Raw genomic sequence first — 13,205 nt, forward strand, 5'->3', positions numbered from 1 at the left:
CCACAGAAGACCCGTCACAGTATGTGTGCTCGTCTACAAGCCCAGAAATAGAGCCTGCATACTTTCCATTGAGAAACAAAGGGTGATTTTGTTAAATAGTCATCCTCTTCACAAAATGTGCAGTTGTTACAAAGCATTTTGTACATTATTACCTATGAGTTATTTCCCTATTGGAAGGTCCATTATCTTTTGATCCAATGTTTTGTCACTTTTTTCCATTCGATTTGAGCCAGAATACCATGTACTCTTGAGAAGACAACTCAATCAACATCTCTGTGGTTCATGCCTATTCCAAAGAGCCTGACTGATGTAGAGGTTGTAGTAGAGGATATAGTGAGAGAAGGAGAACATGAGATGGAATAGTCTAATTTAGAATCCATTGTAGAGAATTTGGATTTTTTTCAATTCAATGCAATATCTGTTACATGCTTACTATATGTCCAAAAGCTTGGACTAGGCACACGTTTTTTAATCTGGTCATTGAATAGGCATCTCAATGCAAAGTACACAACTCCTTTTTTTTTTTTTTTTTTTTAGTCCTCATACGCCACTTCCCACCTCTTCGAATCTTATAGCGCCCTTTGGTGGTATTCAAGCTCAACTGTGAGAGGTTGATTCCTACTGCTTATGCTACAGACCTACAAGCTTGAAAGAAGTTTGAAAAAAGTAGGGGGTGTCACAGCCGTATCTGTTGCAGGGAAGCATATAGGTTTCATTAAACCTCCAAGAGCATCCGAAGTGACTTAATCATCGAACGTTATTCTCTCCCGTCTTTGAAATCAGCAACTATAACTCCCAATTCCCTCACCCATAGTGATTTAAAAATAAGTTCCAAAATTGGTGCTTCCTATTGTTTTGCCCAGCCATATCCAGCTTAGCTATTGCTCTCATGGCTCTAATCCACATTAATACTGTCGGAGGTTCTGACGAAATCCAAAGTTTACATATTTCTCTTCGAGCAATCAAAATAGCATAGAAAAACAGCTTAGTATTATCATCAAGGCCCTTACCTTGTATATCCAATCTACCCGAGACGATCTGTTCAGGGCTTACCGTAATTTCTAGCTCCAATATTTTTGATAGCATTTCACTTACAGCTGCCCAAAACTCTTGAATCTCTGAGCATGTCACAAACATGTGAATGTCATCTTCATTTGGGCTTTTACACTTTGGACATAACACCATGCCCCCATCTTTGAATTTCGCAAGTCTCTTTGGGGTCCAGTATGCCCTGTGGAGAGTGAACAAGTGATTCCTCCTTAGATTTGCAGGTTTCACCACTTTATATAGAATCAACATATCTACTTGCCATTGTTCTTCTGTTGCGATCCTCGGCAAGCACTCTCCCCACAGGAACTCTGGAAGTAAAAAGGGGACCGTCCTCCATTTCAATTATTTCCCAATACCACGTTGCCACTTCTTTATTCATCCGAATGTTTGAGACCAGCTTTTCTTCAAACTCATTGTGTCGTCCCATTAACTTTCCCTTACCTATTACCCAGCTTTGTATCTGCAGATATTTAAATTTTGCAAAATTGCGACCCCAGAGTTGCTCGCAAGCTGCCCACGGTATCAAGGCACCTTCACAAAGCAGCTCCCCCCAGACCTGTGGGCCTTCTGATTTTAACGCCCTTGCTAAAGCATCTTTCGTCCAACTTGGGGCCCCCGGGCCCTCCCAAATTGGTGCAGCCATGCTAAAATATGGGATTTTTGTCACGCGCCTAATACGATACCATGCCGTGGCTAGGTCTCTTAATACCTTCAGTCTGACTTTTTTGAAGTATTTTGGATCTGCAAATCCATATAGGAAGCCACGCTTATAGCATTTTTCTACTTTCAACATGGCCGTAAAAAGCTCCCCTATTGATGAGTCATTGGGAGTTCCAAAAAGCATTCTACAGTTCTTGAGCAAAAAAGCCCAAGAATAAAATTGAAAGTCTGGGGCTGCTAAACCTCCCTTAGCATATCTTCTTCGAATTTTTTTCCAAGATAGCCTTGACCCCTTGGAGCCCCAAATAAATGAACCAATTTCGCTCTGTAGCTTTGCTAGGCCTTCTTTTTCAAACATAAGGGGAACAGAATCAAATAAAAAAGTCAATTTCGGAAGCACCATCATTTTAACCAGATTAACCCGGCCAATCATAGTCAGTGATATTGAACTCCAGTTTCTCAATAGTGCTGTAATATCTTTCCTTGTTTTGGCCAGATTTACTAATGTTAGCTGTTTTATATCTTGAGTAATTTGTACCCCCAAATATCTCATCTGCTTTTTTGCGATCCCGGGGTCTATTGCCATGTTCCAGGCCATAATTTCAGTCTTGTCCGAATTTAATCGATATCCTGAGACTTCTCCAAACAAGGCGGGGGTGTATAGTTAATTGCTGCAGTTCGGGCTTACGGCCTGTGTAGCTTGTAAATATGTAATTAGAATAGAATAACAAATTAAAAAAAAAAAAAAAAAAAAAAAAAGGTTTTTGCATAGAAGCAAGGGTAGCACGCCTGCTGGTGACCGGCACTTAAAGGGCCTAGGTTTGGGCCTTAGAAAGCTGGAAGGGTTTTCCCAGGGAGGGGGGGGGAATGGAGAGGGGGGAGTTGGTTAGGGCTTAGAGTTGGGGGGGGGGGGATAGGAAGAAGAGGGGGAGAAAAACACAAATGTTCTCAGATGCCAAGGACCACCCTGAGGGTAAGGATTCGGAGATTAGTTTACGATGGTGGAGGGTAAAAGTGCGAGGGTAAAAACACAAATAGTGAGATGGGTATAGAGACAAAATATCGACTCCAAAATATCGACTGGACATAATATCGAGTTTTAAATATAGACTGGACAAAATATCGACTGGACATAATATCGACTACAAAAATATCGTTTTTCAGGTAAGTGAAGTAATATCGACTGTATAAAATATAGATAGCAAAAATATCGATTTTTTAATAATATATAATATTTTATAGTGTATTTTTATGTAATAATATGTGTGAATAGTGTGTATTAATGTTATAAAATATTTTATTACATGAATTTTGTTTTTATAATAATTGCGTAATGTAATTCTGTAGCGGGTTGTGGGTTTATAGGGGAATAGGGTGGGAAGTAATTTAATAATAATTAATTAATATATGTTTGTTAATATTTTTATTTAATAATTAATTGATGATTAATTAATATTAATTAGTTAATTAATTAATATAATTTTGAACATATTTTGTATTAGTAAATAATTGTTAATTAATTAATTGTAATTAGTTAATTACATTAATTAGAGTACATTTTTAATATATATAATTTTGTGTTATTTTTAAGTAATTAATTTGGAAAAAATAATATTAATTATTAAAATAATTACAGCTAATGTTCTAATATATTTACTTTATTGTTATTGTTAATTAATAATTAATTGGTAATTAAATAATATTGATAAATTTTGGGTAAAGGAGCATTTTTAGGGTTCAGGGTCAGTTTTCAGTTCATGGGTAAAGGGGTATTTTTAGGGTTCAGGGTCAGTTTTCAGTTCATGGGTAAAGGGGTATTTTTAGGGTTCAGGGTCAGTTTTCAGTTCATGGGTAAAGGGGTATTTTTAGGGTTCAGGGTCAGTTTTCAGTTCATGGGTAAAGGGGTATTTTTAGGGTTCAGGGTCAGTTTTCAGTTCATGGGTAAAGGGGTATTTTTAGGGTTCAGGGTCAGTTTTCAGTTCATGGGTAAAGGGGTATTTTTAGGGTTCAGGGTCAGTTTTCAGTTCATGGGTAAAGAGGTATTTTTAGGGTTCAGGGTCAGTTTTCAGTTCATGGGTAAAGGGGTATTTTTAGGGTTCAGGGTCAGTTTTCAGTTTTTGGGTAAAGGGGTATTTTTAGGGTTCAGGGTCAGTTTTCAGTTTTTGGGTAAAGGGGTATTTTTAGGGTTCAGGGTCAGTTTTGGGTTTTTGGGTAAAGGGGTATTTTTAGGGTTCAGGGTCAGTTTTGGGTTTTTGGGTAGAGGGGTATTTTTAGGGTTCAGGGTCAACAAATAAGATTTAAAAAAATTATTTTTATTATTTTCATTTATTATTTAATTATTATAATTTAATTTAAGTCGTTTTAAGTATATTTTAGTAATTAAAATTTAATATTAATTTAATTTAACACTGTTTTTAATAAAGTCGATATTTTTTACATCTATATTTTTGTTAACGATATTTTGTACTCGATATTTTTGTACTTACCTGTTTGTAGATACAAACTCGATATTTTGACTGTCGATATTTTGTCCACGATATTTTGGCAAGTCGATATTTTGTCCCTCGATATTATTTCAGTGATCCAGTGAGATGGGTGTCATGGAATGTAAATGGTTTAAGGGTTAAAGCAAGAAGAGACAGGATCTTGAAGTACTTAAGGGACACTCTAGCTAATATCATGATCCTTCAAGAGACTCATTTAACTGGGGAGGAGTGTAAACAATTCTTGGGTCGACTGCGGTGGATAAGGCACTTTTTCAGCTCACCACAAACAAGGGTAACTAAAGGAATATTAGTGATAATTAGATATGGGCTGGATTGTCAGGTAATCAACAGCATAGCTGATGAGAAAGGGCGATGGTTGATAGTGACTTTAAAGATACTGGGTTCTTTATATAATATTATTGGTTACTACGGCCCTAATCAAGACGATGTTACTCCGCTGCTAGAACTTACACACGAGATGACTGGGCTTTCAGGATATATAGTTTTTGCTGGAGATTTTAACACTGTATTGGATGCTAAGCTTGATAGATCCGTTAACAGCAGAGCCCAGGGAAATTGTAAAATGGCGGCTAGTGTTAAAAATATAATAGAACAATTTGGGCTTTGTGATATTTGGAGGAGGCGGGCCGGGTCTGGGCTTGGATATACATATTATAACAAAAAATATAATCATAGATCCAGAATAGACTTTTTCCTGTTAGATGCAAGACTAATTGACTATGTGAAGGAGGTGCTACACATAGGGGTTCATTTGTCTGATCACTCAGCGGTTTCCTTAGAACTGGAAAATGTGTCTTGTGTTGTGGATTCAGTCTGGAGGCTGGACCGTACAGTTTTGTATGATCAGGAAGCAATGCAGTCCCTTCAACAGGAGCTCGAGGTATTTATAGAGCATAACACAGGATCAGCCAAATTAGATATTGTTTGGGAGACAACTAAGGCCTTCCTTCGAGGCAGGTTGGGAGCTCTGGGGGCTAAGAGAAGGAGGGCATACCACCAGGAAATAAGGACTCTGGAACAGAACATCCGAAAAAATGAAATTAGGATTATAAATTCAGGGGGCGCTCCTGTGGGGGAGATCCTTCAAGAGTTGGAAGGGTTAAAGGAACAGTTGACTGATGTAATTAATAAAAGGGTGAAAGAAAGATGGGAGGCTGCTAGGCTGGATCACTTTGAATACGGGGAAAACGCAGGCAAGCTTCTAGCTTGGAAGGTTAGGAAGGATCTGGTCAAAAATATGATAAAAGAGGTTAAGGTGGGTGCAGAAGGAAAAGTAGCCTCAAACACTAATGAGATTGTGGAAGCATTTCATAACTATTTTTCGGAAGTATATAGTGAAGAGTTACAACCAGACAAGCAGGAAATCAATAAGTGGGCTAAAGTTCTAAAATCTGCTACAGAAGAACACCGAAAGATTTTGAATAGAGAGATCAGGCAGGAAGAAATAGAGGAAGGGATTAGGAAGGCAAAAAAAGGCAAAGCACCTGGTCCCGATGGCCTCCCTGTAGAGGTATACAAGACTCTGATGCAAGGACTGGCACCATTATTAACAAAGGTGTTAAATGAGGTGTTCTCTGGAAACTTGAAGATTCCGGCATCATGGGATCAGGCAAATATAATCATCATACCCAAACCTGGTAAATCTCCTACAAATATGGATTCATATAGACCCATTTCACTCTTGAATAGTGACTACAAAATGTTCACCAAGATCTTGGCAGATAGGTTGGGCAAAGTGATCCCGTACTTTATTCATGAAGATCAAAAGGGATTTGTCAAAGGTAGACACTTAAATGAATTAACATTTTCCCTGATAGGTAGTATAGATGTTGCGGTTGAGCAGGGGCTTCCTCTGGCGGTGGTGGCCTTGGATGCTGCCAAGGCTTTCGACCGTGTAAATTGGGAGTTTTTGAAAATTTTACTTGAACATCTTCAGTTAGGGAAAAATTTTCTTCAAGCGATATCACAACTATATCATACGCCGAGTTCTAGGGTCTTGGTTAATGGAACACTCACAAAATCTATTAGAATTGCGCGAGGAACCAGGCAGGGATGCCCCCTGTCCCCACTCTTGTTCGATCTTTATATTGAACCACTGGCCTGCAAAATAAGAGAGTCAGAGAATATTCCTGCTTTCAAGTTCCAAGGGTGGTCAAGGAAGATAGGGTTATATGCGGATGATATCGTAGTTTTAACATCGAATTTGACAAAATCATTGGGGGAAATTGAAAACATCACAACTCCTTTTTGAGCTGAAAAGACACAGACGTCATGGATGTACAAAAGATGCTGGACATGTAATGAAATTACTTTCTGTGTTTGTGACTTCTGCCATCTAAGATGTTTCTCGTGAAACACTTCTCAACTAGTGTGGAAGCAGCTTTCTTTTGCCCGGTAGAATGTTTCTTTACAGTATTTTGTTGCTCTGTTGGCACATCGGTTTTTGCTGTTCCTCGTGCATATTGGATGGTTGGTTTTCCCTTGAAGTTTGTGTCTGTTCTGGAACAGCAGTATACTTATTAATTTTACTTGGTGCCGTCAATACCCTGATTTTAATTGACAGAACTGTACTTGGGGCAAGCGCCTTTGACAGGCCTGGTCTAAGTATCCCTCACTTGCCTTTGGTGCTTTGGTGCCAGTGACTGCTGTTGTTTTCTTAAGTGCCGAGGATACTGCAAAAATGGGTCCTCCCCGCCAAATTCTTCTTTTTCTAAGTCATCAGTGTATTGTAAATTACACTTGGGCCCTGATGATGTTTCTGGCGGTCTGAGGACTGCCAGGCAGGCTTGGGTGGTCCAGCCACTGCCGCTACAACCCTATTAAGAATTTGGTGGTCGGACCGCCATTGCACTGCCGCAACTGCCAGGGAACCGCATTCCTGCAATATGCTGGGTGGTGCCCTGAGGCAGGTCACCTGGGTGCCTGAGGCAGGCACCCAGGTGACCGTCTGACTCTCGCACTCAGAGGTCGCTCCCACTCGCTCCTCTTCGAGCCCTGCCTGCCCAGTGAAAGCGCAGCTCCATAACGCCTGGTATCCTCTGTGCATAGCGCTCCTGTATAGCGCCTGGTATCGTTTGCATCTTATTAATTAATTTATCAATTTGCCTGGTATCGTTTTCTCACCTGATTAATTAATTTATTAATCTGCTCAGTGCTCCTGCATAGTGGCAACTTTATTTACTATTTTAGCAACAGCGCGTGTACTGTATTTTTGCTAATTGAAGATCGACTGTGCCCCTGCTTTGAATCGCGCTACCCTACCGCCATTTTGCTGTTGTTGTTGGTGTTTACCTGTCCCCGTGTCTCCTCCCCGCACCCGCCTCCCAGCTGACCCTCCCACGCTCCGCCCCCCCCCACTATCCATTTATGGACAGATGGACTTACGCGCAGCGTTCACGCGCAGCGGTCGCGCCGAAGGTGCGCCAAAGGTAAGCCCGTCTACGCCCGTCCGCGCCTGGACCGCGACCAGAGCCAGACCCTCTGGTCCTCGCTTCACCCATCCTCCCCGCATTACATACAACACCTCCTCCCTCTTTGCACTCAACCCCCGGCCGACACACTAACTGCGCCCAAGCAGCACCAGGACACACCCATGGACCCTTCACCTGCCTCTCCTGCAAATTTACCTGCGTCAAATCCCAACCCAAATCCACAAACACCAAACCGAGAGCCAACACCAACCACCTCAAATGCATTCTTCTCAACACCCGCTCGGTTCACAAACACGCCATCGACCTTTGGAATCTACTCGACACCATTTCTCCAGACGTCGCCTTCCTAACAGAAACCTGGATGAACGCCTCTTCAGCTCCAGACATCACCATAGCCATCCCGGACGGCTACAAGATCATCCGTAAGTACCGCCCCATCCAAACAGGAGGAGGCATCGCCATCGTCCACAAGAACACCATCCGCGTCTCAACCAGATCAGATGACAACCTCGCTATCGCCGAACACCTTCACTTCCAGATCCACACCGACCCCAAGACAACACTTAGGGGCACCCTCCTCTACAGGCCACCAGGACCCCGTACAAAATTCAGCGAAGACATCACTGACTTTATCTCCCCTCACGCCCTCCCTTCGGAAGAATACATTCTACTGGGAGACCTCAATTTCCATCTGGAAAAGAGCAACGACAGTAACACCATCACCCTTCTGGACAATCTCGCCAATCTCGGACTCAAACAACTTGTTAACACCCCCACACACTATGCAGGACACACACTCGACCCTATCTTCACTTCCAGCAAGCATATCTCCTTCACTCATACCACACCCCTCCACTGGACAGACCACAGCTGCATCCACTTTATTTACAATAAGACCTCGACCCACAGCCACCCTCAACCAACTCTGCGAAGAAATTGGAACAAAATCACCATCGACCAGATCTCAACATCGCTTCTTCAAAAACCCCCTGCCTATTCAACGAACCCTAACCAAGCCGCCATCAACCTCACACAATGGTTAACCCAAACTGCCGACAAATTAGCACCCTTGAAAAAACATCAAACCAAGCAAGGTAGCAAGAACGCCCCCTGGTTCAACGATGACCTTAAGAAATCCAAGAAGCTCTGTCGCTCCCTTGAGAAAACTTGGAAAACAGACCCAAACACTATCACCCAAGCCGCCTTCAAAAACGCCACCCGCAAACACCACCAACTAATCCGGACAGCCAAGAAATCAGCGCTCAAAGACCGACTAGACAACAACGCCCACAACAGCAAGGAACTTTTCAACATCATCAAAGAATTCACCAACCCCACCGCCAGCTCTAACGACATCACCCCCTCTCAAGTCCTCTGCGACTCCCTTGCCTCATTCTTTCATGACAAAATCGCCGACATCCATAACAGCTTTGACAACACACCTGTAAACTAATCCACCCCACTCACCTCCGAACAGTCACCTCCTCCGAATATCCTTCTCGAATGGAACCCAATCAACACAGAAGAGACCATTCGCCTGATGAACTCCATCCACTCAGGATCCCCTACTGACCCATGTCCCCATCACATCTTCAACAAAGCAGACTCCATTATCGCACCCCATCTCCGAGATGTCATCAACTACTCCCTCAACTCCGCCACCTTCCCGGAAAGCTGGAAACACGCCGAACTCAGCGCCCTTCTGAAGAAACCCACAGCTGACCCCACCGAACTCAAAAACTACCGCCCCATCTCGCTCCTCCCATTCCCCGCCAAAGTCATTGAGAAAGCCATTAACAATCAGCTCGCCACCTTCCTCGAAACCAACAAATCACTCGACTCCGCACAGTCTGGCTTCCGAGCCAAACACAGCACCGAGACCGCCCTCATCGCAGCAACAGACGACATTCGAATACTACTGGACAACGGAGACACAGTCGCCCTTATCCTCCTCGACCTCTCCGCAGCCTTCGACACAGTCTGCCATAGCACCCTGATACAACGCCTCAGAAACATCGGAATTCAAGGAAAAGCATTGGACTGGATCATTTCGTTCCTCGCTGGAAGAACTCAGAGAGTCCGCCTCCCCCCTTTTAAGTCAGAGGCCTCCAAAGTCATCTGCGGCGTCCCGCAAGGATCATCACTCAGCCCCACCCTCTTCAACGTCTACATGAGCCCCCTCGCAACCATCGCACGTCAACACAACCTCAACATCATCTCCTACGCTGATGGCACTCAGCTGATCCTCTCACTCACCAAAGACCCAACCACCGCCAAAACCAACCTACACAAAGGGATGAAAGAAGTAGCCGAATGGATGAAGCACAGCCGTCTGAAACTGAACTCGGACAAAACGGAAGTCCTCATCTTAGGCTCATTCCCCTCCACCTGGGACGACTCTTGGTGGCCAACGGCCCTAGGAAAAGCCCCCATACCGACGGACCACGCACGGAACCTGGGCATCATCCTGGACTCCTCACTCTCGATGACCAGACAAGTCAACGCCGTCTCATCTTCATGCTTCAACATCCTACGCATGCTCAAAAAAACATTTCACTGGATCCCCACCGAAACAAGAAAAACGGTCACCCACGCACTGGTTACAAGCCGTCTGGACTACGGAAACACCCTTTACGCCGGTTCCACCGCGAAACTACAGAAAAAACTCCAACGCATCCAAAATGCTTCAGCCAGACTCATACTAGACATCCCCCGCACAGACCACATTTCCGCTCACCTGAAAGACCTTCACTGGCTCCCCGTCAACAAGAGAATAACGTTCCGTCTCCTCACTCACGCACACAAAGCCCTATACGAACTTGGACCTGATTGTCTCAACACGCGCCTTTCCTTTTACACCCCCACCCGCCAGCTGCGCTCGTCCAACCAAGCCCTCGCCGCTGTTCCGCGCATCCACAAAGCCACCATGGGAGGAAGATCCTTCTCCTACTTAGCGGCCAAGACCTGGAATTCCCTTCCCATCCACCTCCGCCTTACTCAAAACCACCTAGCCTTCAGAAAACAACTTAAAACATGGATATTCGATAAGTAAACCTCCCCCCCCTTCCTCAAGCGCCTTGAGACCCTATGGGTATGTAGTGCGCTATATAAATTCTGACTTGACTTGAATCCTCAAGCGGTGCCTCACCATGCCCTTGGCTGCAGCAGAGTGCACTCCTCTACAAGAAAGGGTGCAGTTCAAAAGTTTTGGGCTACTCGCGGCCTCCACAATCTTGAACTGGTCTCTTTGTGTCAGGCTTTGAGAAGGTAACATTTTCAGTGGGAGCTGGTCCCTGTATCCGTCCAGCACTCCATCAGCCTGAACTTGTGACTTCCCCATGTCTAGTACAACCAGATGACAACGAGTGATGGTTTGTGCCTTTAGGTGCTATACTTGCTAAAAACTTTAAAATTGCATGAATGCTTATCTCTGGATTTTTGCCATTCTGGCATCCTTTTATTTATTAAAATGTATCCTATTTTCCAGAATTGGTTTGTGATTTTTTGTGTGTTTTGTTTTAGCCATATTACTGTTTGTGTGCTTCAAAAATACTTAAATAGTCAATGTGTGAAGGTAAGGAAGCCTTTCACAAAAACGTGCGCTCAATTTAACATGAAATCACAGTGTTTCTTCACTGAATTTTGCACTTTCTTTCAATGATATAAACTCCAGAGGGTTTTTCCATGAAATCATTTCACTGTTTATTTATAGATCATTTTCTTTCCTTATTTCATTTCACAATGATAAAAAACTGGATTGTTTGAAGAAAAATAATTCGTTTAACATAACTCATCCGCCCAATGCATTTCGGGTCGATAAGAAAGACCCTTCATCAGGGGCCTGAAATATGAAATAATACAGGACCTTAGCAGACAGCAAGAAACTACATATTTACAAGCATATTTACAATGATATAATGTAATATTGCATTAAAGCGATTATACGGGAATCTCTGAAGTCACAAGGATATGCATTTGTAAAATCAAAATAGCTAACCTAAGTGCGCAGTTAAAAAGAAAAGTTAGTGTCAATAATTAAGGACGCTGGTAAAGATATCGTCTGTTCTATGTGACTTTAACGTGAAGACAAACATGCTGGAATTCGTGCTGCTAGTTAAACGAGGTTAGGTGCACAAGAAATGAACACACTGGGGTGAAGCGAGACTTACTCCGAGTCAGCGTTAGGGTGCTCGTAACGGATTTTCTGTCGCCTGGTTCGTGGAAGTTAAAGTTGGTATTAAGGCAAACTCCGCGATCACGTGATAGGAGTACGTTGGCTTCAATAGAAGTGGAAAACATACTGTGTGGGCAGCGTGAGGTGATTCAAATAGTCTGAACGACATTTCGAATTAAATGCAGATAGTGTTAAGTTGTTGAAAGTGAAATAAATTCTGGGGTAAAAGAATAATGTATTAAAATGAAAATGGAAAACGGTGTGTGTTTGCGAAGTTGACTTATGGTTACCTGGTCTATACATTTGTCACTATAATGAAAATAAAAAACATATTGACCTTGTGGTTCAAACTGTTAGTGTCAATATTAGCATCATCGATGATCAACAAAAACTATTTTTAAAGGGAATATTTTAAAAAAATATGAATATTCGCACTCATTTAAATTTTCAAGACAAAGCATGGTAATAGTCTATTCATAAAATGCGAGGATATAGCAGACATACAGTTGTACATTGAAAATCACAGCGCTGTCAATGAATAATGAGAATCAAAATTAGATCAAAAAGTCAGTCTGATGACATCTAGTTTTGTTGTGAATGTTAATGTTGATTGAACAGGGGAGGGAGTAGTCCTTTCGTTGTGCTGTCTATAAGAAACATGAATATTCAATCCGATCATTCATTCCTGTTGGGTGTAAGGAGTTCAATTTTTTTATCCAAAAAAATTCCGCTTTTAGTCTCTGTTTTGTGGGGTCCATATCGCTGCGTTGTGGGATTACCTCAAGGATAGTAAATCTTAATTGTGATATTTGGTGTTTCGCTTCCATCCAATGGGTGGCTATGGTTGATTTAGGATTATAGACTCGAATGTTACTCTTGTGCTCTGTTATGCGCACCTTGATTTTTCTTTCCGTTTGGCCAACATAAATTTTTCCACAAGGGCATTTGATTCCATATATACAGTTTCTGGTATCACATGTGCTAGTATGTCGTAGTTCTATTTCATATCCTTGAGTAGGATGCATAAGTTTGTTACCAACCATGACATTATTACAGTGAGTACAGTTCAAACATTTTGACATTCCTTTATGGATGATTTTTTGATCTTTTGTCGTTGTGAGTATTTCTTTCAAATTTTTGGATCGCTGAAAGGCGAAAGTGATGCGATCACTGTAAAGGTCTTTAAGGTCTGGTTCCATGTTGATTAGACTCCAATGTTTGTTGATTATTCTTTTTATTTTGGAAGCCTCTGTAGAGTATTTCAGAACACATACTGTTTTCTTTTCTGAGGTCGTCATTTTAGGTGTCAGTAATTTCTCTCTTGGAGTATTTTGTACTCTTTTGATTGACTCTTGAAGAACATCATCAGGATAACCTCTTTGC

This window comes from Lissotriton helveticus, chromosome 9 (assembly GCF_964261635.1).
Source record: "Lissotriton helveticus chromosome 9, aLisHel1.1, whole genome shotgun sequence".
In the NCBI taxonomy this organism is placed as follows: domain Eukaryota; kingdom Metazoa; phylum Chordata; class Amphibia; order Caudata; family Salamandridae; genus Lissotriton; species Lissotriton helveticus.